Below are 26,979 nucleotides of genomic sequence, written 5' to 3'. Positions count from 1 at the left end.
AGCATAAAGTTTCGAACGTCAACCGCATGTATCTCTTTTGAGAGGTAAAATAGGACATTTGCTTTTATGCCTAACGTCGAGTTACAACAATTGGATGATGTAATCAAGTTCTTGGAAACCAAAGACTTTAAAGATAGGAACACATCTCTTAAGTTTGTTTCGTATAATCGTGAATATGATGCAAACAAAGTGTTGGTATTTGTTGCTCAATATGAGGTTGCTTTTGGTGTGATGAAACCTTCATCTATGCTTAACTCTGTTGATATATCGTTAAAGATACGGCCTACATTGGTGGATAGAAGCGTTCTTAAACTCAATTGAAGTCATGATTGCATCAGATTGTAATTTTTCACCTATTGCTCAGTTCTTGCCTCTAAATGCGATCCAAACTATCACTCAGAGATGGGATAAAGTTGACCAATTAAAAGGTGAGAAAGTACAACAACACGTAGAGAAGTTTTGGAAACCTTTGTTAGAAGTCTCACCCTTTCTGCCCATCTCAGATAGCTTCAGTCCTTGCCACACAGTTGGAATTGAAAATCTTACAATCCAGTAAGGATGTAGCCTCTATGAACGACAAAGACAAGGCTGGTTATAACGTGCAAATTGTTGGACAGACAACAAAGAAAGAACAAACCTTCGGTAAAATTGCTTCTAAAAGCAGAGAAGAAACCTTTCAACAAGCATCCATTCGAACCAGCAACTCATGGGTATATTCTCGAGCAGAGAAAGAGTGTATACTTCAAGGAAAGCGCTTTAGTTGTGGCAGCAAAGAGCACTAAGTGAAGCATTGTTCTAGCAACAAGAAGAATGATGACACTGGAGTGCAATGTCATAACTTTGACATGTGGCATGACCCTTAACTTACAGATTATATCTGAGAGGCCCAAAAGGAGTTCGGTTTAAAAACTTAGCCTCTTCCAACTTACACAAAGTAGCCGAGGGGCCTAAAAACCTAAATAAAGCTACTAGCGAAAATCCCCAATATATTAGGAAGAGAATGGGGTCTAGGAGGGCCTCTTTATTTAGCAGTTTAAGGAAGTCAAACATATAGTAATAAGAAAGTAATGAAAGGACAACTTTTGAATTCAAATAGGCAAAACGGCTAGTTTATTTAAATCCAAATTTTCCCCCCAAAATGAAATTTAAAATCTAGCAGGTAAAACCATATCATGTAGCATATCTATGGAAAGAGCTTAATGTGTAGATTGCAGATCTATGATCTCCGCTTTAATCGGAGATAATATGTGGGAGTTATGGAAGTCGTAAAATCATTAAATTGTCCACCTTCTTTTTGGAGAGAAAAGTGCATCCGTTGACCACTCTTACACATCTCTTACCCACCCGCCATTCTTGCACACATGGCGTACACCAATTTGACAAAATGTTAATCACCTCCATAAGTTCATGGAAAATAAAGAGGCTCTCTTAGACCCTATTCTCTTCCTAATGTTGCTAGTTGTACGGATGGGCTGGAAAACGCGGATCATACTAACATGGTAGCAATATGGTTTTTCGCAATTTACAGACAACCCTATGTGTGCTAGCTTTTGGGAGTAAGCTTTTGGATCGGGGCTTTTAACTCGTATGCTTTTGGCCAGGGACCTTTACATACTTGAAGTTCCAAGGCCTCTTCTCTTGGCATATTACCTTGGGAGCATTGCAAGAGGGAGACCCTCCGACATTGTACTCTTGTGAAGCAATAATAAAGAAATATAAAGAAGGGGTGTCAATCTTTGGGGCCAATCTATCTGGGAATAAAACTCCACCGTTTCGTGTCGAATCTCTCTCTCTCTCTCTCTCTCTCTCTCTCTCTCTCTCTCTCTCCTAAGTGTGGTAGATTGGTTATGCCATTTCCCTCTTGAATAACAGGTCTTGAGTTCAACTCTCCTCGTCGGATAGATCTTTAAGGTATCTTGGGATAGTTTCCTACGAGCCAAGTATGTCTATGTGTGTGCGCTAATAAGGAGGAAAATAGTATAACCTTTCTATCACCCAAGTGTGGTAGATTGGTTATGCCATTTCCCTCTTGAATAACAGGCCTTGAGTTCAACTCTCCTCGTCGGATAGATCTTTAAGGTCTCTTGGGATAGTTTCCTACGACGTTAAAATTCTCTTCTTCTTCTTCTTCTCTCTCTTTTCAGCTTTAGTTGAGTTGTTTGCAATTTTCTCACACGTGTTGCTGTAGATCTTTGACTTCGAGTGTCCAAGTCTATTACAGTAGTATCAAAGCTATAACGATTCTTCTTCTAGGATCCGATCACTTTTTCCGCAGCACACATGGATTCGAGCAGTGAATCCGGTAAGTAGGAAACTGGTCCACCTTCTCACGTGGGTGAAGAACAAAATGGAGACTCTAATGGGAGACGATCTACCTCCCAAGAATCAGGAAAAGAGTATGGCTTGCTCTCGCCGCCAAGAGACTTACATAAAATAGAGTTCCAAATCAACTATAGGTTGACACCTGTGCCAGAAGATGATCAAGTACTCCAAAGATCCACGAAGAATTCTCTACTTGATGAGGTTCATTCCCGATAAAGTGCTACTATCCATTTGCCTCTCAAGTTGGCAATAAAGAAGACACCAAAGCCGGGTGAAGACAGGCAGAAGCTGTACTCGTTGTCACAAAACTGATGATGTGGCATGGCCTAACTAGCAGAACTCATTTGAGGGGCCTAAACCCTTCACCAACAAAGGAGCAGAAGTTTTACCAACTTGCACATTTCGATCAAGTGGCCATAGAGGGTTAGGTGTAAAAACCTAACCCTACCAACTTACTAGAACCTAGTTGAGGGGCCTAAACCCTATTTTAAATAAAGCAAGGCCGAAATTCTAAGAAGGATGACATATGCAATACTAAACAAACTAGTCCGAGAAATGCAAACTACTGATGTGTTAGTTGTACGGATTTTGGCAAATTGCTCTGCACTTTTTGGGGCGTTAGATTTTCGTCAAGTTGTTTTTAGAAGTTTTGCTTTTCATGTAACTGCTTTTGGGTGGTCCAAGGGCCTCTTTAAGTGTGCACAAGGTCTCACTCTTAGCTGATCAGCTTGCAAGTGCTGGGAGATAGAGGAACCCCCGATACTGTACTCCAATAGAATAATAAAAAAGAAATACCGCAAAAACGTCAGTCTTTGGGACCAATGCATCTAGGCACAAAATTCCGCCTTGCCATCTCTCTCTCTCTCTCTCTCTCTCTCTCTCTCTCTCTCTCTCTCTCTTCAAGTTTCGCTCAATTATTTGCAATCTCACGTATGTTGTAAATCCTTGGCTCGGAGTCTCCAACTCTATTACGATGGTATCATGGCCCAGACGATTCTTCTTCTACGAAGAATCCGATTCCTTTTCTTAAAGCACATATGGATTCTAGCATGGAGGAAACTATTGCATCTTCCCACATGGGTGAAGAAACCAACGGACATTCGATTGAGAACCAACCTCCTTCCAAGGAGTTCGGAGAAGAGCATCGTTTGCTCCTACGTAGCACTTGATTTGATAGAATGGATTTCAATGTCAACTATAGGTTGACACCAGTGCCAAACAATTGATTAGATACTCTTAGGATCCGCAGTACGTGAAATACCTAAAGAATCACCCACTTGATGAGGTACATTCCTGACGGCAAGCTACCATCCATGCACCTCTCAAGTCAACCATGAAGTAGTAAGCCAAACTAGGTGCAGACCAGCAGAAGATGTACTCAGAAGATTAATTTGACCATGCTATTGAGCGTAAAGTCAATACTTTGCACGAGGAAATCTCATAAGAAGAGTCGAGGAGCAGACAATCTGGGATGTTTGGACTGGTAGACAACTTTCGAGGCAGCCGACAAATCCAAGAAGCGTGTTCACTTCGAGGATCATCCGGGTTCGTCATCCTCCTCTTCTGATAGCTCACGGTAGAATATGAAGAGAATGTCATCTAGCCTGGAATCATCTGAGGATGACCAAAGAAGACACCTTGGACATATATTGTCAGAGATTTTGGCACACTTTTCCACCAGTTTCTTCCTTCAAGAAGATCACCTTCAAACAACAAGTTGAGCGGTTTTGTTACGGCTTACCCAAAGAGATACAAAGCTTCTGTCTACAAAAGAATTCTGACTCTATCCAGAGACCTATGGGTCATGCCAAACAAGGTTTTGGTATGCATGTCGATACACTAACATACCTTACAAACAGGCCAGTGATAGTGAAAAGTGTGCAAGAATCGTTCAATCGGAATAAAAGAAAGGGTAAGCAATAGAAGAGAAGACCAATTGGCCGAAAACTGTCAATCAGGCAGCGTGTAGAATACTACAAAGAGACAAATGTTACGACTATTGAGAACAAGGTCACATTCTTGCAAAGTACCCTAATAAAGCTCCAAAGAAGTATGCCGAGAACAAACCAAAGACATCCAAAGCGATTAATGAGCATGGAAAGAAAGGGAAGACAAAGGCACGACTGGTACTTGATTTTGTGGGGGCAAGCACGAAACAGCTAGAGGGCGGTACAGAGCTCTACAGAGCGTGGGGCAAAGTACGAGATCAAGAAGTCCTGATTTTCGTCAATGAAGGCCAAGTTTATCTTGACAGATTTGGCAGCTCAACTACGGATGACGCTTGATGAAATAGGACCACCCATGGAGGAAGTTCTAGCGGCCCAAGGGAAAGATGTCCCAGCTCCACTTGTCATAGGAAAAGTTTAATTGCATTGCTAGGGATGAATATCCACGATTGATACTTGATAGGCTACACAATTCTACTTGTTTTAGTAGAATCGGCCTGAAAAGTGGTTATCATCAAATCACGATTGCTCCTAGAGATGTATACAAGTCCTTGGACATCCTCTCGATTGTATATTTGGTGATGTCCGTTGATCTCATAAATGCCCTTGTAACGTTCAACAAGATGATAGACACAATTTTTAGAGAGTACTAATCATTTGTGGACACTTTCTCTAACAAAATCATAGTATTCTCCATGAGGAGGATCATAGACACTTGTAGGATTTCGAAGCATTGTGGTGATATAGATTGGTGGTTAATGGCAAAAACAATGACTTTTTCCTAATAGAGATACATTTTCTAGGACACATTGTCTTAACAAAGGATATACAAATGGATCCGACCAAAATAGACACCATGTGAGATTGGCCAAACTTAAAGAATGTACATGAAGTTCGAAGCTTTTTGGGCCTATGTTCTTACTACATACTTTGCCTGGGGACCATCTGAAATTGCAACATTCAAGAATATACATGAAGTTTGAAGCTTTTCGGACGTATGTTCTTACTGCACAGGGACCATCTAAAATTGCAATTCAAGACTCTTAAGAAAAAGTTGACACTTAATAATGTGTTATTTGACCAGATTTACGAAAACATTTTGAGATATAATGTGATGCGTGTGGTTGCACTCTGGGAGCGATCTTAATGTAGGAGGCCCATGTTGTAGCGTATGAGAGTCAAATGTTCTATAGACTGGAGCGGAATGCATAGATCTATGAGAAGGAGTTGTTAGCACTTATACATGCTCGAACTCAACGGATACATTCCTGCTTAAAGCAGATTTCACAGTCTTTACAAATCATTAGAGTTTGAGATATTTCTTGTCATAGAGATAGCTTTCGGATAAGAAAATGAGATGGGCAAACACTTTGTCGCAGTTCTGCCTTCAAATTGTTCATGTTATGAGAAAGGATAAACCAGTGGCAAACGTTTTGTCTCAAAATCCACAAGTATCGGCCATCTCGGCGATACATCATCAAAACTTTGAAGATATTCTTGATAAGTACGCTACAAATCCAGACTTTAAAGACGTATTTGACCGGTTGCATAATGGGGATACAACTGCAGGCTATGCTCTAAAGTAAGGTTGTTTGATGCGGAAGACGATATTGTGTGTTATACGGGAATTGAGAAACAAGGTGTTGATATAATGTCATAATCCACCTTTTGCTAGGCATAGAGGCATCAAGAGTACCTTAAAGAGGTAGAAAAGTATTTCTACTTGCCTATGCTCAAAAAGGATGTGGATAAGTTTGTACAAATTTGTCTAGTGTGTCAGAAGCTCAAGTTTGACAGACACAAGGCACCAGGTCTACTACAACCTTTAGCTATTCCTAAACCGACCTTGGGAGAGGACAGCCATGGACTTTACATTTGATCCTCCGAAGACTTAGAATGGGTATGATGGAATTTGGACAATATCAATAGATTCAACAAACAAGCTCACTTCATTCTGTAAAGAAGATAGTGAAAGACGTTTATTTGGCCAAGTTGTTTGTCTTACAAATTTTCAGACTACATGGTATGCATGAATCTATCATGTTTGATAGAGATCCCCAATTCATGAGTTTGTTTTGGGACAAAATAGGTACAACTTAAATTCTCGTCCTCGTTTCATCCCCAGACAGATGGACAATCGGACATAGTAAATTTTGGTGAAGTTTGCGTATAACAACACTGATCATACGTCTATAGGAAGGTGCCACTTGAGATTGTTGAAAGTATCCGAAAGGTTCCACCGATTCTGAGCACCAAGGACAAGATATTTAAGAGCCAATCTATATACTCAGATCTGAACACTGCTTTTGCCAAGGTAAGGGAGGCTTTGCAGAAGTCTCAAGAAAGTCATAAGATGGCAGCGAACGAGCATCCATGTGACTTGCAGTTGAAGGAAAATGATTGGGTGCTACTCAAATTTGAGAAAGCACAATTACAAAAACGGAAGGATAAGGAGAGGCTTTTTTCAAACCTAAATATGAGATATTATGGACCCTTCCAGGTCTAGGAAAAGATAAATGATGTATACTTCAGACTGAAGTTACCATATACTTGGAAGATTCACAGTACATTTCATTTGAGTCTATTGAGACCTTTCAAAGGTGAAAAGCCAAAGAACAAGGAGCCTAACGAGCAGCCAGAGTTGGAAGAGATACTCATTCCACAATAGGTCCTGGATCACAAGTAAAAGAAAGTGAAAGGTAAGCTGACACGAAGATATTTGGTCAAGTTCAGGTATTATCCAGCTCTTCGTGCCAAGTGGATGGAGGAGGAGGACTTAACAAATGTTCCTCGGATATTAGAGCTTTAACTTGAGGCTTTTGGTTTAGCACCGACTATTCTAAGAGTTATCGATGAATCAACAGGTTGAATCTACTGAAGTGCGGACTGCACGAGGGGAGTCACTCCGCTCCTTTGTCACAAGTTACCTCGACGGGAGTAAAGTCAGTGATTTCTCGTGATATTTCAGAGATACTAATAGGCTAACAGTATTCTGTTGAATGACTTTATGTAAAGAAGTACTTTCAAGAGAGAATATATTACATGCGCATTGTAGTTGAGCTTTAATGGCCATTTCTTCCCTGCTTTAGTTTGGAGATAGGCGCACCTAGACTGTCAAGGATATTTGAGTTATCCGTTGGCTGTCCTTTTTGTATATATGCTCATATTTTCTTTAGTCTGGTATGCTATTCTAGATGGTTTTATGAGTCTTGAATCCTGCATCGTGTGTTCAGTCTAGCACCACACATTTGCGCTCTCCTTGCACATTTGAGCCTCGACACCCCCTTTGTACCCGTGAGCTCTGGGCTTGGAGCTAAGTGTGCTGTCGGCCAGTGTCTGTACTCCTTCACATCAATTAGTTGAGTCTCATGTTGTTCGGAGTCTACTGTTGAGTCTTTTGAGTTTGCTTTGTTCTCTCATTGTTTATGGTGTTTTCATTCTGTTGGAGTGAGGTTTCATGAACATTGCACTGAGAAACATCCACAGTAGAGAGAGCAACACACTATTCTTGCTATAGGTGCTCTCATTTTTGGCACCCGATGGGACCTCAACAAAAGTCTCACTCCGCTGCGGTACATGGTCCTGGTCAAAGGTCTAACTCTTTAATTGGTTAGTCTCTTATTGGTCTGCACACCATCGTACTTGTCCAACTTAGTCACGCTGGTCCTCGCCTTTGTCTATTGGTCTACATGGTTTTTCTCTAGTCTCTCGCCTTTGGTCTATACACCCTCGCCCTCATTCAACTTGGACGACCTGGTCCTCACCTTTGTCTAGCTGGTCAAACTGGTTTTGGTCTAGTCTCTCACCTTTGTCTTGGCCTAGTTAGCTGGTCTAACCGGTTTGGACGGTCTAATTGGTTCAGATGGTCTACTCGCCCTGGTCTAGTCAGCAAGTCTAACTGGTCTAGCTGGTCGAGTACAGTCGGCCTTCGTCTCCCATAGTCTCGCCTCGTCTAGTCTGTGTCCAGTTCAGCTGGTCAGTCAAGTCTAACCTAGTGGGTTTAGAGTTCATGGGACTTCCTGCCTAAGAGGTTGGGTGGGTTTGTTGCTATTGCATGAAACATATAAGGCAATCTCGAAATCGACAAAGCCCATTTTGAAGTACTATCATAGAAAGCGCCAACCTTTTGTGCCAAGTAGAAGTCCACCAGCCCCATCTTGTTACAGAAGGAGTGGAAGTAGATGCTTGGGAGGGTAGGGATAGGTACATGGTCCTGGTCAAAGGTCTAACTCTTTAATTGCACACCATCGTACTTGTCCAACTTAGTCACGCTCGTCCTCGCCTTTGTCTATTGGTCTACATGGTTTTTCTCTAGTCTCTCGCCTTTGGTCTATACACCCTCGCCCTCATTCAACTTGGACGACCTGGTCCTCACCTTTGTCTAGCTGGTCAAACTGGTTTTGGTCTAGTCTCTCACCTTTGTCTTGGTCTAGTTAGATGGTCTAACTGGTTTGGACGGTCTAATTGGTTCAGCTGGTCTACTCGCCCTGGTCTAGTCAGCAAGTCTAACTGGTCTAGCTGGTCGAGTACAGTCGGCCTTCGTCTCCCATAGTCTCGCCTCGTCTAGTCTGTGTCCAGTTCAGCTGGTCAGTCAAGTCTAACCTAGTGGGTTTAGAGTTCATGGGACTTCCTGCCTAAGAGGTTGGGTGGGTTTGTTGCTATTGCATGAAACATATAAGGCAATCTCGAAATCGACAAAGCCCATTTTGAAGTACTATCATAGAAAGCGCCAACCTTTTGTGCCAAGTAGAAGTCCACCAGCCCTGCTATCCCTACCCTCCCAAGCATCTACTTCCACTCCTTCTGTAACAAGATGGGGCACCAAGTGCCAACGGAAAAGAACAGATTGAACAACTTTAAGCACTTCAAATAACATTAAACTGAACGAGATGCACGACACACAAGACACGGAGTGGTGGAGTTCCACCCCAAGAGAGCATTGGCCCCAAACCTTGGCACCCCTTTCATATTTCTTTATATTGCTTCAACAAGGTACAACGCCCATGCCTATGCTTTGCATCTCCTACGAGTAGACTGTCAGGTGTCACTTGCGCACTTCACTTGCGCTACATGGAAGTGCTTCTGCTACATTCTAGCATGAGTCTTAGCTTAGGATCCTAGCCTGACACCTTTGTGAGCCTCTATCAGGACGAGCATGTCTAGGCCGGTCATAGTTGCATACCCTCTCTTCCACAGGACAACATTTCAGCATGTAGGTAATTTACCGCGTGAGAACCACCCCTAACCTTGCATTTATTAATCAATTTGTAACAAACTTCGACACACCAAGTAAAGATTCTACCACGACACAGCAGAGATTCACTTCAAAACAGTTCACAGTTCACAATTGATTCCACACAGCCCAACAGAGTTCCGTACCTAGAGATATTGGCCCCAAAGACTGGCGCCCCTTTCGGTATTTCTTTTTGTATTAATCTGTGCTCAATGTACAAGGGAGTGGGAGGGGTCTCACTCTCAGACTCTATGTCCAGATGCTCTCAGAAGTGGGAGCCCAAACCACTTATTTATTCATTACAAGGGATGCCAAAAGTAGAGCCCCAAAAGCTGCAATACTTTAAAAAGCATTAAAAATAAAGCAATTGCTTTTGCCACATCAGCAGTTTCGTACAGCTGCCGTTTTTTTTCGACGACAATCTGCGCCGCATTTTTCGGGGGTCCGTACACTGCTACCACGTCAGCATTGCAACGCGTTTTACGGGATTCTGCAGCCAGCCAGGATGTAAGTGTGTTTGTATCCGGGCTACCACGTCACTGGTTTGTGACATCCCCCCCTCTCGAAAGCATTGTAATCGCCCTCAATTACGCCTGCAAAACAGACAGAGGCCATTAACTGTCTTAGCAGACACTGCCTGTTAGTATCGACGCACTAGGAACAACACATCTAACACATGTACCAATTGACAGTCAGATTACAGGACATCACATGACAAATCACATATAAAAATTCATTCAGATCTCAGACCATGATTAATCGGTAACGTATTTAGCAATCGTATCTAGATCCACTCAGGACCTCATATATGCCCGATTAACTAATCCTTATTGCAATCACGTCTATCGAGATCTTTCAGACCGAAATACTGCAGTCATTTTATCTTTCAAATCCTACACTTAGACAAGTCAATAACAAGTCAGTATCATATTATCGAGAATTCCAGTTCATAAAGTCATACAGCAGAATATTGTCAGCTCACAATATCCCCGAAACTCAAAAGAGACATCAGTGACTTTAGTATCAAAAATCGGGGCAATCTGTTGACAAAGGAGTGGAGCGACTCCCCTCTTGTGCATACCCGCTCCATCAAATTCCACCCAACTGAGTTCGGGTTCAATTTGGAATAGACTATGCTAAACCAAATGCTTCAAGGTAAAAGTTCACAATGTGAGGAGTATCTGCCAGGGCCTCCTCCTCCATCCACTTCGCATCCAATATGGGATAGTTCTTGAATTTAACCAAGAACCGCCTTATCATTTTACCTTTTACCTTTCTATCTTTATGTACCAAAATCTGTTCTAGAACGAGTATCTCCTTGTTTTCCTCCACTTCGGGTTGCTCATCGGGCTCCCCATCATCGGGCACGTCGACTTTGAAAGGCTTTAGGAGACTCACATGAAAAGCATTATAAATCCTCCAAGTATCGGGCAGCTTCAGTTTAAAGGAGACATCATTTATCTTTTTGGAAATCTGGAAAGGTCCATAATATCTCATGCTAAGCTTCGGAAAAAAAGGCTCCTTTCCCTTTTTCTTTCTCAGGCGTGCCTTCTCAAAACGTAAGAGCACCCAATCGTTCTCCTTTATTTTCAAGTCGCGACGATTTCGATCTGCTGCCTTTTTGTGTCTTTCTTGAGATTTCTGCAAGCCTCCTGAACCTTGGCAAACGAAGTGTCCAAGTCCTGTGTGTACTAGTCGGCTTCAAAAATCTTATCTTTCATGCTTAGGAAGGGTGGAACCTTCGTAGCACCTTCAATAATCTCAAATGGCGCCTTCCCCATTGAAGAGTGAATTGTGTTATTGTAGGCAAATTCCACCAAAGGCAAATACTTTTCCCATTGAGTCTTCTGATCCAAGATGTAAGACTTCAATAAATCCAGTACGACTGAATTTGCAATTTCCGATTGCCCATCTGCGGGTAGAAAGATAACGAGAACTGCAACCGCGTGCCAATGTTCTCTCAAACAGCCTTCCAAAACAAACTCGTGAATCTGGAGCCTTTGTCGACGACAATTGTCTCAGACATGCCATGTAATCTGAAGATCTGGGCCACAAATAGTCTCGCTAAGTGATTCGGGTTGATTGTTTTCTTCATTGGAATGAAATGAGCTTGCTTGCTAAATCTATCAATAACAATCCAGACACCGTCGTGCCCACTCTGTGTTCTCGGAAGATCAAAAATGAAATCCATTGCAACACTTTCCCACGGGCAAGTGGGTATGGGTAAAGGCTGTAACAATGTCTGTGCTTTATGCCTGTCAAACTTGACCTTCTGGCATACCAAGCAACTGCGTACAAAATCATCCACATCCTTCTTGAGTCTCGGCCCAAAGAAGTATCTCTCCACACCTTTCAAGGTGGTAGCAATGCCGCGGTGACCCGTAAATGGTGGACAGTGGCATTCCCTTAACGGCTGTGTAACGCACAACATCGTTTTCTTCATCAAGTAGCCATCCCCAATGGAATATCCCGCTACTACCTCCCCATTCCGTATCCGAGTAAAAATATCTGCAAAATCTGTATCTGTACTCATCGACCATATCCTCGAAGCTCCTATGATGTATCGCGGAAATAGCCACAACCAACGGCTTCCGGGACAAAGCATCTGCCACCAAGTTCTTTTGTCCCTGCACATGGACAATCTGAAAGTGAAACTGTGACAAGATATTCGCCCACCGCATCTGCTTTCCCGATAGCTGCTTCCGTGACAAGAAGTAGTGTAAACTCCGGTGATCTGTGAAGACCGTAAAATCGGCTCCCAGTAGGTAATGTCGCCACTGAGTAAAGGCATGGCTAATCGCCAAAAGCTCTTTCTCATATATATGTGCTATCAATTCCGGCCTTGAGAACAATCGTCTCTCGTAGGCAATGACATGGCCTTCTTGCATTAAGACCGCACCCAGACTACGACCACAAGCATCATCATATACTTCAAATGACTTGTGCAAATCCGACAAAGTCAAAATTGGTCATTTCTCTTTGAATGTCTCAAAGGCAGTCACCTCCGTGGGTCCCCACGAGAAAGGGACTCCTTTCTGTGTCAAAACATGCAAAGGGGAAGCAACCTCTGCAAACTTCCTAATGAACCGCCGGTAGTAAGAACATAAGAAACCGGCCCGTGGGGAGGTAGGCTTTGGCTTTCACCCGAAATTCTTTACTTTAGACCACAAGAGAGAACGTGCAAAGGAAACCTGCGACAGGAATTAACACTTAAGTACACATACGGCACAGTAGCTAGAATGCTCCAAGCAGACGCCGACAACCTGTAGGCCCCAAAATTGGCACCTCTTTCGGCATTTCTTTATTCTTTAACAGAGGGAAAATAACCTGTGATTTCCTACGAGCTGTCCCGCATAATCCGGGCTGAAATACACCTGTTCTGGCCCGATTTCAGCAACATAACTGTACTAGGACGCTTCACAGTGTCACAAGGCGGGCACCACGTGCCAATAGAAAAGAGCAGATCGAACAGACTTTTAGCACTTCAATAACAACTGAACTGAAAGAGAGATGACACGCGACACGGAGTGGCGGAATTCCACCCCAGAGAGTATTGGCCCCAAACCTTAGCGCCTCTTTCGGTATTTCTTTATATTGCATCATCAAAGTACAAGCCGGTACTCCAGACTCTACACCTTCTCCAGGAAGCATGCCAGAGAATGAGCCCTAGCCTCATATTTAAAGGCCCTTGGCCTGAAAAGCAGTTTATATGAAAAGCTTTCAAACTCAAAAGCTTCTGGTCCAAAAAGCATGCCAAAAGCTGCCAGCGCAATTTACGGAAATCCGTAATCAACCTGCCACGTCATCAGCCAACGCAAAACGCGGAAATCCGTACAGCCTGGCACGTCATCATGTCAACACAATTTTCGGAATTTGTCTACTGCCTTAGGGTTAGGGTTTCTAGCAGAAATTAGGGTTTGCAGGTTTTAGGGTTAGGGTTTCAGCAATTAGGGTTTTCAGAATTAGGGTTTCTGGCAGAAATTAGGGTTAGGGTTTTCTGCACTCGGGCAACCACGTCCTCACTCTGTGACACTTCTTCTGCTGCTTGTTCTTCTTAGGGTTTAGGCCCCTCGGCCGGCATCTGTAAGTTGGCTCCATTCTTTAGGCTTCGACACGTCAGCAGTTTGTTACACACAGTCAATATCCCCATGCAATAGATGACTTTCCTGACGCATACGGAAACTTTGCAAAACCTGGCAAGAACCTGCAGCACGCTGAATTCTCTATTTTCTGCCCCGAAAATGCGCCAGATCACCTCTACAGCACTCCCCTCGCGTCCCCGAACCTCCTGGGGGTATTAGGGACCGTTTAGGGCCAAAACCCTAAACCTGCAAAAGTACACAGCATGCTGTAATTCCTTGTTTTGGGCTCCGTTTCGCGTGCCTGTCGCATCTATAGCAAGTCCTCGAGCTCCCGCACCTGTAGGGCTACTTGCCCTTTGAATCGGACAAGATTTCTCACGTGAAACCTCTCCGAATTCACTTGTACCTGCGGGGGATTAGCCACTAGCTAACCCAGTACTTGTGCAAGAGGCTCTTGCCTCGGCAATCGCGCATGAACCCACACAACTGTACATCAATCAAATGAAAAGCCCTCTTGTGGGGCATCGCATAATTGCACATAAGGGAGAGAGAGAAGTGTGTAGTGAGCAGGTCATCACTCCTAGCACCACACTGTACATGAGAGGGAAAAAAAGCACTCCATAGCTCTTAACCTGTGACAGATCTTCAAAAATGAGGCCTCCCAACTTATAATTCAGTGCTACCTCTTCCTTTGTGAGGCAAGTTCACAGAAATGTGCCACTTGGCGCATTTACAAGCATTTTTCCATTTCGGGTTTGCCGCCTAAAAATCTCCCGACTGGTTGCTCAGTTGACTTCGCGGCAGAGTTGTAAAATGTTCCCCTGGTCATACGAGAGGTAATGACACGAACACATTTCACGGCCCAAAATAGCACTTCCCTAAATTTTAAGAGATGCTTCCATTGGGCTCCCATTGGTCATCTGACCATCTATCCTCATTGGAACCGCATCCAAATGTGCAATGTGGCCCAACTGTCGGATACTTTTTGTTGGTAGTCCCACCTTGACTTTGTGCCTTTATTGAGTTCACTTCCTAGTATTCGCCAACTAGAGGAAGCCGAGGATGGCGCACCCCTTTCTTTCAATTGGGGTGACTTCCAAGACAAGCTCAAGGCGCAGTTTATGCCCCCACGGTACCTAGCACGGTTGAAAGACGATTGGCACAGTCTCAGGCAAAATGGTATGCCAATTATGTTTTTCTCTAATCGTGTTTTGCAACTCGGAACCCAATTACACAAATCGGATGATGAGCGCAAGGAGGCTTTCATTTTCGGATTGGACGACTATATCAAATTTGATGTTGAAGTCCTCGGCCCAATCAATCTCAACAAGGCGGTAGCGATTGCTCTGGCACAGGAGACGAAGCACAACAAGGGAAAGCCTAAGGAAAACAAGACTTCCACAAGTACCTCTCAAACTTCCCAGAACCCTCAGAACGGTAAGAATGGTAAAATTGGTAAGAGCAGTATCTCTTCTAACCAATCTTCCTATAGTCTCTCAAAAAAGAACTCTCCCAATGAACCTAAGGGTAAAGCTAACACAATTGCTAAGCCTAAGCTCACTCCAAATGAAAAGGCAGAACAAGGAATTTTAGGAAGATACATCACGTCGAAAGAACAATGCATTTATTCTAAGGAAGGTCGTTGTTTTCATTGTCACATCAAGGGTCCCATAAAAAGAACATGTCCTAAGCTTGAATCTAATGACTCTAAAGAACCCACAGAACCCACTTCCTCTGTCAATGCAATACATGAGAACACGAGTGTGTAAGGTGCAGCAGAATTGAATATTGAACTTTACTCAAGATGAGTAATCCGAACTGTGCTCAACGGTTCCTTTACTTACGGAAGGGAGAGCCTTCCGTTCCTTTAGTGAGAGAGTGCAATGGAAGCAAACAAAGTGTTGAACCTCACAGATCTCACCTTCCTGCAGCAAATCCTCGCCGCATGGTCAGATCCAGCGTAGTTTGCAGATTCAGCCCAAAAAAGCAGATTTCAGCATCTGCATTTTCAGCACGTCGTCGTTGCATCGCTGTCGTCATCGTCATAGAGTCAGAATTCAGCAGATAAAGATTTGCAGATTTCAGCCATTAGCATTTTCAAATTTCGGCCCGTCTCGTCGTCGTCCTCATCATCAACAAGTCCAAAGCATTGTACATATTTGTGCAATCAATAGTAGACCGCTCTCGCCATAGAGAGTGGGGCCTTCGGAGGAGGGTTTGACAACATTCTGGTGTCTTATTCTTCTCTCTCTATCTCTCAGTCTCAGCACCTCCATTCACGGTGTTCACCACTTTGTTTGTGTCCATTGCACCCTCTTACTAAAGGAACGGAAGGCTCTCCCTTCCGTAAGTAAAAGGAACCTTGAGCACAGTTCAGAGCACTCATCATAAAGTTCAACATTCACTTCCGCTGCACCTTACAGATATAGTCGTTTCTGGCTACAAGTATATAGAATTTCAATCAATTTGGCTAATGAATTGCATGCATTCTCATACATTATAATAATCTTTGTGGCAGAGAACACAAGCTGTTCCGGTTCATATGTTTGTAAAAGTTTGTTGTTAATAGAAAATATCATCAAGACGGGGGACCAACCCATCTTGTAAAACCCAACAAAAGATGTCATATAGGTCCTAATGTCTCTTACAAAAATGGAATGCTCACTATCTCCTACAATGTTGTTAGGGCTAGTAGACGTGTAGTTGGTAATGTGTGTCACAAAATTTGTGTGCAAGAGAAGTCAACCCTTCAAATGGAAAGGCAATACCATTAACTAGTAATGTTGGTGCACAACTTGAGGGGTTTGGAAGGGAGGAAGCTATAGGGAGGAGTAGGAGATGCAGAGGTAAGACGATGATGAAAGCAGAGTTACCGGGGAAAGCCCCCTAGCCCCCGTTCCGGCGTTCCGGGGGGCAGTTCCCTTCCCGAACGTCCCGAAACGTTTGACGTTCCGGGTGGCCAGTGCAAACCGGAACGGCCGTTCCGGAACGCCCCCGGAACGGCCAACAGCTACAAACAAATTTGGCAAAAATTGAAAAAATTGAAGTAAATGTTTGGGCTTCTTTTTGAAGTGTGCAAGGCCTCAAGGACTCATAAAATGCACCCCCCTCCCCCTTTCTCTTCACAAGCTAATCCTCAAGGCTCAAGCTCTCTCCCTCTCACTCTCAAGATCTCTCCCTCTCAAGACTCACTCTCTCAAGGCTCAAGGCTTCACGCCTTCAAGCTCTCTTCCTCTCCCTCCCACTCTCTCAAATTTCTCCCTCTCTCTCTCTCTCTCTCTCTCTCTCTCTCTCTCTCTCTCTCTCATCATCATCATCATCATCATCATCATCTAGTCATAGCAAGGTTGAATGGTCTTCAAAACGAGTTTTTTGTGAGTATTGCAATCAAAGCACTCTAATACTCCTTGTATTTAAACACAAGGAGCTAAAAAATGCACTATTTGGGTGTTTTTTATACCTCCCGTTCCACGCCGTTCTCGTTCCGGACCCCTAGCCGTTCCCCCGTTCCGCAGGGATCCTGTCACCGTTCCCATTCCACGTTCCGGGTAACTATGGGTGGAAGGGGACCAAAACAAAGGTAGATGATCTTAGGGATAAAATCTGCTAGGAGCTTTTCACCTTGTACAAATCAAATCTTACTAAATAAACCCACCGGTAAAAACGCCAGTATATTTGGGGAGAGAGATGGAGAGAGAGAGAGAGAGAGAGAGAGAGAGATGTGTAAAATATGTAATATAGAAAGCAAAGTTAACCAAAGAGAGAGAAGAAGAAGAAGAATGTTTTAACGTCATAGGAAACTATCCCAAGAGACCTTAAAGATCTATCCGACCAGGAGAGTTGAACTCAAGACTTGTTATGAGAGAGAGAGAGAGAGAGAGAGTAATATGGAAATTCAAAGGATTAAGATCGCCAAAAGCTTAATAACAAAATGCATATCAGTGCCCAAACCCTTTATTACCATGATTCCCAAGACTATGTACAATATTAATCCACGACAATAAATAACACAAAAACGCCAAAACTCAAGAGCCGCGCCCTTAAGCTCATAGATCCTGCCGCAAAGCAAGTACTACAGTTATAAAGCCTGAAATGAGGACATAAAAATGTAGAAAACTCCAGCAGCGGGGCAGGATGAGGTGTACTTTGAGGAGAAGTGCAAGAGACGAAGGGAGGCAGGGTATGGCCAAGCACCATACTGCAAGTGGCGGAGGCCCTCTGCCGTGGCAACTCGAAGGACCAGCGTGTGACTCGGTTGGGCAAGCCGCCCTTGCTGCCATGTCACACCACCTCGGCGTGACACGTGTAGTGAAGAGCCCACACGTCTAGCCGCGTAGAGCTATCGCTGCCCACCTTTGAGGCTGTCCAGGCCGCAACGTCGTTGGCAGACGCCGGCGCCCGCCGCGGGCTCATTGTGAACGTGGACGCCCACCACCCTGCACTGGCTTGCTTTGGAGTTGGTGTCACGTGACACAACCAACCCTATGTGTTCGTGGACAAGCTACAGCATGACCAAGATTCAGTCCGCCAAGTTAGTCTAGAATAGGAAGTGATCTGGCACTTTTGTGCATCTATTCGCAGATTGTGCATGTCCAGACACTTAGATTAGATGCATATCCTCCGGTTGCACACAGCATGATCATCAGCATTACCATCAGAATCCATCAAGGGAATTTTCCAGATAAAACCTATTTTCGCTATTTTTGACATTTTTCACTTATTTATTAAGTGACTTTTGTTGGAAACTAGGTAGGACAATTTTGCTTATGAAATATATAAGCAAACCAAAGCTAGCACTTTCTAGCAGATGAGGCAACAGGAGCATTGCTCAGCAGGCCGACTCTCAGCAAGAACAAGAACACTTCAACCTAGCGTTTTGCCAACAAGCATCACCGTTTTCAGCCTGCCTTGGGCAGCGTTTTCAGCCTACCTTGGGCGATTCCAGCAGAGTTTTCCACAAGAGCATTCAGCCCTGCCCTTGATGATCCCCGCGGCATGGTTTGCATCAGCAAAGACAATGCCAGCCAGCGTTTTTGAAGCAGCCCATTCAGCATTTCAGCAGTAGTTCCTCAACCATTGGACAGTGTTTTTAGGGCGGTTCCAGAGCCACAAGACAGCGTTACTTTCAGCAGCAAACAGGCCAAAACAGCCAGCAAAGATCAGCATTTTCATACCACAGCCATTAGCGTTTTTGGGGACCTAGCCGTCATGAAGAATTTCAACCTTCAAGTCCACAACTGCAGGTAGCAAGTCGAGTCGTCGCCGTCGTCTCCACACATTGCATCATAGTTCTCAAGTTTGCATTAGAGTCTTGTACCGGTTTGTGCACTCAATAGTAGACCACTGTCACGTGACACATCCAACCCTATGTGTCCGTGGACAAGCTACAGCACGATCAGGGTTCAGTCAATCGAGTCAATCTAGATTAGAAGTGATCTGGCACTTTTGTGAGTCTATTCGTAGACCGTGCATGCTCAGTCACTTAGTGTAGATGTATATCCTCTGGTTGCACACACCATGATCATAAGCATTCCCATCAGAATCCTTCAGGGGAATTTTCCAATGCATTGAGCCTATTTTTCCTATTTTTGACATTTTTCACTTATTATTTTTAAGTGACTTTTGTTGGAAAGTAGGTAGGGCAAATTGAGTAAGTTTGTATATAAGCAAACCTAGACTAGCATTAATTGGCAAAAGAGGCAGCAAGAGCACCTTGCTCAACAGGCAACTTCTCAGCAAGACCAACCCCCGCGACTACTCTGGCGTTTTCTCCACAGAAGACCTAGCGTTTTTGCATCAGATCAGCCTTGGTGATTGGTGCACAGCAGATCAGCCCCGGCGTCGACAAGACACAGCAGATCAGCCTAGCGTTTTGCATTTGCAGAACCACCGGAGGACAGCAGGACAAATTTCAGCCCTAGCGTTTTTGGTTTGCAGCCCAACCTCAGCGTTTTTGCATATCATCGCGACGGAACATCAAGAACCACCAGCGTTTTCAGTTTTCAGCCTTTAGCACTCGCAGAAGAACCCCCGAACCTCGCAGATCTCACCTTCCCGCAGCAGCAGATCCTCGCCGCATGGTCAGTTTCCGCAAGGTTTACAGTTTCAGCCCGGAAAACGCAGATTTCAGCATCTGCGTTTTCGTCGTCGTCGTCGTCGTGTGCCGTCGTCATCATCGTCGTCATCAACATAGAGTCAAATTTCAGCAGATAAAGATTTGCGGATTTCAACCCTTAGCAGTTTCAGATTTCAGCCCATCTTAACGTCGTCCTCATCGTCGCGTCGACATCATCGGCAAGTCCAAGCATTGTAGAGATTTGTGCAATCATAAGTAAACCGCTCTCGCCATAGAGAGTGGGGCCTTCGGAGGAGGGTTTTACAACGTCTCTGGTGTCGTATTCTCTTCTCTGTCTCTGAGTCTCATACACTTGCACGCACAGTGTCCATTCACTTTGTTTGTGATCATTGCACTCTCTCATTAAGAACAGAAGGCTCTCCCTTCCATAAGAACAAAAGAAACCTTGAGCACAACTCGGAGCACTCATCTTGAGCAAAGTTCAAACATTCATTCCGCTGCACCTAACATTGGTATCAGAGCTTTGGTAGTGTTCTGTATCACTCAAGGAAAGAACCACAAGAATCACAAGAATTTTTTATGCCTGTTGCGGTCGCACGAACCCAAGTTCGCTTGGGTGTGTCGATTCCTAATCGTGTTTTTGAAGAGTGACAGGAATCCCAAGAAAGAAGGGCTTGTCCAGCCTCCCCTTGTGTCTCTTTTCACTCATTGAGAGCGGACCGTGCACTTAGCGGCCGGCCAATCGACGTGAGGTGGGAAAAAGCAACCTTGGTGTGAGCGCAAGGCCGCCAAGGGGTGCGCCCACGGAAAGGAGTAGAACTCGGGTGAAGAGAAGATCCTTCTCAAACGCAGTTTGCAAGCGAAAGAAAACCTCAAGAACCTCAAGACCCTCAAGAACCCAAGAACCCAAGACCCGCAAGAACCCAAGTTCCTCGTGAACTTAAGAACCCACGACTTCAGTGGATAGTCATCACTCGAAGAGGAATGGATACTTCGCTTAAAGGTGATGAGCATGAGAGAGGCGAAGAAGAATTTTCCCCACCAAGAGGTTTTTCCGACCCTCCTCCTTCCCCATCTACATCAAGGATTGCATTAACTCCTATGGAGGCTTTGGACCAGATGTTTACGGAAATGAAGTTAGAACGCGAAGCAAGAAATGCAGAAAGAATAGCCGAAATGCATCGCAGACACGCAGAAGACAAAGCAGAAAAAAAAAAAGGCAAGACAAGAACAACGCGAGCGATACATGCAAGAGTTCTTGCGACTCTTTTCTCAAGTGCCGGCACAGATGCAAGAGATTCATGCGAAGGAGACTCTCTCAGTCTCTTCTTCTCCACAGCATGATACACAGGATTTGCATGATAATAAGCATGATGATTTGAATGATATTGATAAGCATGATGATTTGGATGCCAATGACAAGCATGATGATTTGTATGATCAAGATGTGATTTCTCACAAGCATGATGAGTTGCATTAGGAAGATGTGATTGTTCACAAGAAGGATGATGTGTTAGTTGATGCTTTTTCTCGCGAAGCTAACCTCGTTGCACATTCAATCGACCACGAAGGATCGATCTTGGCTCTCGAGCCTAGGTCCAACGAACCCTCACAAGAAGTATTATGTGTTCGCATGATTGATACGCACGCATTGTTCGAGTGTTTCATTCGTAATCGTGTCTTGTATTTTAGTCAGCGTCTTTATGTGATCCCTTTTATTAGGCATGACATATTGTACGTTGAGCACGTTTCACTCATGGATGAGCACGAATGTATGCGGATTTTTCATGAAAAGCTGAAAAGTATGCATTCAAGGACGTCACATTGTATGTCTCTTCCTTGGCATGACACATTTGTAGAAAGAGCACATGAAAGTATGAGCACCAAGCATGGCCATTTCCGTTGTGTTTTGCCACAGTTGATTGATTTAGATCAAAAGAGAAAGATTCGATCTCATTGTTTGCGTATTGGTAGTGAACGGTTTGGCACTCCGTCTAATTGTTCATCTACATCGCATGCACAGTCTTTGAGGAAGACAAGATTTTTTCCATTCACTTTACATGGAATAGGTATATTCATGGTTTTGTGTTGGAAATAGTTTCAGGAATTTTCAACCATGGAGATTCTTGAAGAAGAAAGAAGCATGACTATCGACGAAGTTGAAGCATTGAAGGAGCCACAAGAGACTTTGTGTCACTTTCGGCGCGGCCCAAAGAAGCAAGCGTTGCAGACCTTTATGAAGTTCAAGTACCGCACGACACACACATCAAAGTGGGCCGGCGAAGAGATCCTTCGAGGATTGGATGCTATTGGCGATCTCCCTCGACGCCATACAGTTCGGTACCAATACCTCACTTTGAAAAGGAGGGGATGTCACGTGACACATCCAACCCTATGTGTCCGTGGACAAGCTACAGCACGATCAGGGTTCAGTCAATCGAGTCAATCTAGATTAGAAGTGATCTGGCACTTTTGTGAGTCTATTCGTAGACCGTGCATGCACAGTCACTTAGTGTAGATGCATATCCTCTGGTTGCACACAGTATGATCATAAGCATTCCCATCCGAATCCTTTAGGGGAATTTTCCAGTGCATTGAGTCTATTTTCTCTATTTTTGACATTTTTCACTTATTATTTTTCAGTGACTTTTGTCGGAAAGTAGATAGGGCAAATTGAGTAAGTTTGTATATAAGCAAACCTAGACTGGCACTAATTGGCAGAAGAGGCAGCAGGAGCACCTTGCTCAACAGGCAACTTCTCAGCAAGACCAACCCCCGCAACTACTCTGGCATTTTCTCCACAGAAGACCTAGCGTTTTTGCATCAGATCAGCCTTGGCGATTTGTGCACAGCAGATCAGCCCCGGCGTCGACAAGACCCAGCGGATCAGCCTAGCGTTTTGCATTTGCAGAACCACTCGCGACGATAGCAGGACAAATTTCAGCCCTAGCGTTTTCGGTTTGCAGCCCAACCTCAGCGTTTTTGCAGATCATCGCAACGGAACATCAAGAACCACCAGCGTTTTCAGTTTTCAGCCTTTAGCACTCGCAGAAGAACCCCCGAACCTCGCAGATCTCACCTTCCCGCAGCAGCAGATCCTCGCCGCACGGTCAGTTTCCGCAAGGTTTACAGTTTCAGCCCGAAAAACGCAGATTTCAGCATCTGCGTTTTCAGCACGTCGTCGTCCTACCGTCGTCGTCGTCATCGTCGTCGACATAGAGTCAGAATTCAGCAGATAAAGATTTGCGGAATTCAGCCCTTAGCAGTTTCAGATTTCAGCTCGTCTCATCGTCGTCCTCATCGTCGGCAAGTCCAAGCATTGTAGAGATTTGTGCAATAATAAGTAGACTGCTCTCGCCATAGAGAGTGGGGCCTTCGGAGGAGGGTTTTACGTCTCTGGTGTCGTATTCTCTTCTCTGTCTCTCAGTCTCATACACTTGCACGCACAGTGTCCATTCACTTTGTTTGTGATCATTGCACTCTCTCATTAAGAACGGAAGGCTCTCCCTTCCATAAGAACAAAAGGAACCTTGAGCACATTTCAGAGCACTCATCTTTAGCAAAGTTCAAACATTCATTCTGCTGCACCTAACAACCACTCTCACCATCGAGAGTGGGGCCTTCGGAGGAGGGTTTTACAACTCCCTGGTGTCGTATTCTCTTCTCTCTCCTCTCTCAATCTCATGCACCTTCATTCACAGTGTCCATTCACTTTGTTTGTGTCCATTGCACTCTCTCACTAAAGGAACGGAAGGCTCTTCCTTCCGTAAGTAAAAGGAACCCTTGAGCACAGTTCGGAGCACTCATCTTGAGCGAAGTTCAACATTCATTCCGTTGCACCTTACATTGGTATCAGAGCTTTGGTAGTGTTCTGTATCACTCAAGGAAAGAACCACAAGAACCACACAATTTTTTGGCTTGTTGCGGTCGCATGTAACCCAAGTTGTAACAAACTGCTGACGTGTCAAAGCCTAAAGAATGGAGCCAACTTACAGATGTGGCCGAGGGACCTAAACCCTAAGAAGAACAATTAGCAGAAGAAGTCCTACCAACTTATGGGGACCTCGTTTGATGGGGCCCCAAGTGACATAATAAATTAAAATAAAGCAGGACCCGTTTTTTGTTTTGTTTTGTTTTCGGAGTCGGGTAGGGCACGCCCGGCCGCTCCCCTCATACACCAAAAAATAATACAAGAAGAACGACCAAGACTATGCACCAAGAAACCGAAGGCAGACGCTTTTGTCGCTAGTTTTCTCTGGACTACGAGAATCCAGAATTATCTGCACTCTTAGGGCCATGACTAATCCCTTGAGAGACCCATTTGGCCACCTGGATTTGGGCGTGACAGCGACCAAGTACCTCTGTTCAGCGGCCCAGGTACTGCGGGACTTGCTTCGGTCTTCCCTTTGAAGTGCCTCCTCTAGGTAACTTATCGCTCACCTCACTAAACTGCCTTTGAAACCCGACGGTTTTCCCCTAGGCAATGCCATACCCGCTTGGAAGGGCGTCGGCTCACAGGTGGCGTCCGCTGAGGATGGTGGTGTCTCCCGTTTGCACCTCCCAACCCCTTTTAGGTGAAGCTGACCCCCTCGGAGGGAAATGGCACTTGGGCGCTCTTGTAGCTCATCTGGCTTCGCTTGGGGAGAATTACGGCATTTCCCCCGGAAGGAATCGGATTCAAAATAACAGCATAGGAAGGGAAGCATTATCTCCCCATCCGCCTATGCAGAGCACCCAAATACCGGGGTACAACTTCACCGAGGAACTTCGCCACAAGCACGTGCCGTGCGGTCCCGTCCCTCGAAAAAAAGCAGGACCCGCACACACACAAATACTGATGACGTGGCAAATTTCCGAAATTGCGCTGGCATGATGACATGGCAGGCTGTACGGATTTCCGCATTTTGCACTTGCTGATGACGTGGCAGCTGTACTGATTTCCGTGATTTACGTTGACAGCTTTTTGGCATTGCTTTTGCACCAGATGCTTTTGAGTTAAAAGGCTTTTCATGAAAAACTGCTTTTCAAGCCAAGGGCCTTTAAATATGAGGTTAGGGCTCATTCTTGGAGAAGGTGCAAAGTCTGGAGTACCGGCTTGTACTGTGTTGATGCAATATAAAGAAATACCGAAAGGACGGCCAAGGTTTTGGGCCAATACTCTCTGGGGTGGAATTCCGCCACTCCGTGTCGCGTGTCGTCTCTCTATTTCAGTTCAGTTGTTATTGAAGTGCTAAAAGTCTGTCCAGTCTATTCTTTTTCTATTCGCACCTGGTGCCCGTCTTGTGACACAAGTCCTCCTGGGCGTGTCGATTCCTAATCGTGTTTTTGAAGAGTGAGAGGAAACCCAAGAAAGAAGGGCTTGTGCAGCCTCCCCTTGTGCCTCTTTTCACTCATTGAGAGCGGACCGTGCACTTAGCGGTCGGCCAATCGACGTGAGGTGGGAAAAAGCAACCTTGGTGTGAGCGCAAGGCCGCTAAGGGGTGCGCCCATGGAAAAGAACAGAACTCGAGTGAAAAGAAGATCCTTCTCTAACACAGATTGCAAGCGAAAGAAGAACCTCAAGAACTCAAGACCCTCAAGAGACCAAGAACCCAAGACCCACAAGAACCTAAGTTCCTCGTGAACTTAAGAACCAAAGATCACAGTGCATGGTCATCACCTGAAGCGGAATGGATACTTCGCATGGAGGTGGTGAGCATGGGAGTGGCGAAGAAGAGTTTTCCCCACCAAGAGGTTTTCCCGACCCTCCCCCTTCCCCATCTACGCCACGAGTTGTACCAAATCCTATGGAGGCGATAGTCAAGTCGATGATGGAGATGATGGCACAACAACAAGAAACGACTCGCGTTGCGATGGCCCAACTAGAAAGAAAAGCAGAACGACAGGAAGCCTTGGAGCATGAACGCCAACTCAGACAAGACACCTTTGAGCGTGAGCGTGATCAAGCGCGCTTGGCGGCCGAAGAACGACAGGCAAAGCGTGCGGCATAGAGTGAACAATGCGTGCAAGATTTTGTACATGTTCTCGTCTCGAAGTCCGAGCCAGCCAAAGATGTTGATAGTTCCTCAAGTGGCGCAAGCCGAGATTCGGACTCCAACAACCCAGTCACAGAAATGATCCAGTTCAGTAAGTATGATGGTAAGATGGATGCTACGGTTATTCATTCTTGGTTGCATCAATTTAATGCTTATTTTGCGACAACTAAGAAGACAGGAAATAGCAAGGTTTTGACAGCAGCTATGTACCTTGCCGGTGATGCCATCAATTGGTACCACGCATGGCAAGAGGGACAGTTAGCCGCGCACCTAGAGGAATCCGACGAATTCATGCCCCTTTCCTTCAATTGGGCTGATTTCCAAGTCAAGCTCCAGGCGCAGTTTATACCACCTCAGTACCTCGCACGATTGAAGGACGATTGGCACGGTCTAAAGCAAAATGGTATGCCAGTTGTCTTTCTTTAATCGTGTTTTGCAACTCGGCACTCAATTACGCAAATCGGATGCGGAGCGCAAGGAGGCATTCCCTTTATGGATTGGACGAGTATATCAAGTTTGATGTGGAGGTGCTCGATCCAATCAATCTCAACAAGGCGGTAGCAATTGCTCTCGCACAGGAGATGAAGCACAACAAGGGAAAGCCCATGGAAAACAAGACTTCGACAAGTACCCCTCAGACTTCTCAAAACCCTCAGAACGGTAAGAATGGTAAGAACGGTAACTCTTCTAACCAATCTTCCAATAGTTTCTTAGAAAAGAACTCTCAAAGTGAACCTAAGGGTAAAGCTACCACAATTGCTAAACCTAAGCTCACTCCATATGAAAAGGTAGCACAAGGAATTTTAGGAGGATACATCACGTCGGAAGAGCAAAGCACTTATTCTAAGGAAGGTCGCTGTTTTCATTGTCACATTAAGGGTCAGATAAAAAGAACATGTCCTAAGCTTGACTCTAATGAATCTAAAGAATCCACAGAACCCACTTCCTCTGTCAATGTAATAAATGACAACACGAGTGTATCCCAAGTTTCTCCTGACCCTCCCAAATGTTATGGTCGTATGACGGGGCAACGTTTTGTCATATTGTTTGGACCAAGCAGTATGCATGATGTGATCAATCCCTCTCTTGTTGAGAGAGCCCGCCTAGAGGTTAGTCAAAAATCTCCTCTCAAGGTCTCTGGCTTCACTCCCAGTATGGATTCTCTCATCACGAAAGAGTGCCTCGATGTGTTGTTTACAGTTCAGCAAGCTGCTTTCTGTAGAAATTTTTTTGTCTCTCCTCTCTTAAGATGTGATATGATTTTGCGCATTCGATGGTTTCGTGA

At 44.7% G+C, this 26,979-nt stretch overlaps 1 protein-coding gene across 2 annotated transcripts in view; it reads right to left on the bottom strand.

Moving 5' to 3' along the window:
- Positions 1–26,979, bottom strand: part of LOC147456311 (uncharacterized) — a 129,170-nt gene that overhangs the window by 91,131 nt on the left and 11,060 nt on the right. The gene's annotated exons all lie outside the window — the stretch shown is intronic.

The sequence above is a fragment of the Adiantum capillus-veneris genome, chromosome 6 (assembly GCF_014529385.1).
Source record: "Adiantum capillus-veneris isolate H3 chromosome 6, ASM1452938v2, whole genome shotgun sequence".
Classification (NCBI taxonomy): domain Eukaryota; kingdom Viridiplantae; phylum Streptophyta; class Polypodiopsida; order Polypodiales; family Pteridaceae; genus Adiantum; species Adiantum capillus-veneris.
Note: the sequence above shows the minus strand (reverse complement) of the source record. Positions and strands in the feature narration are given on the sequence as shown.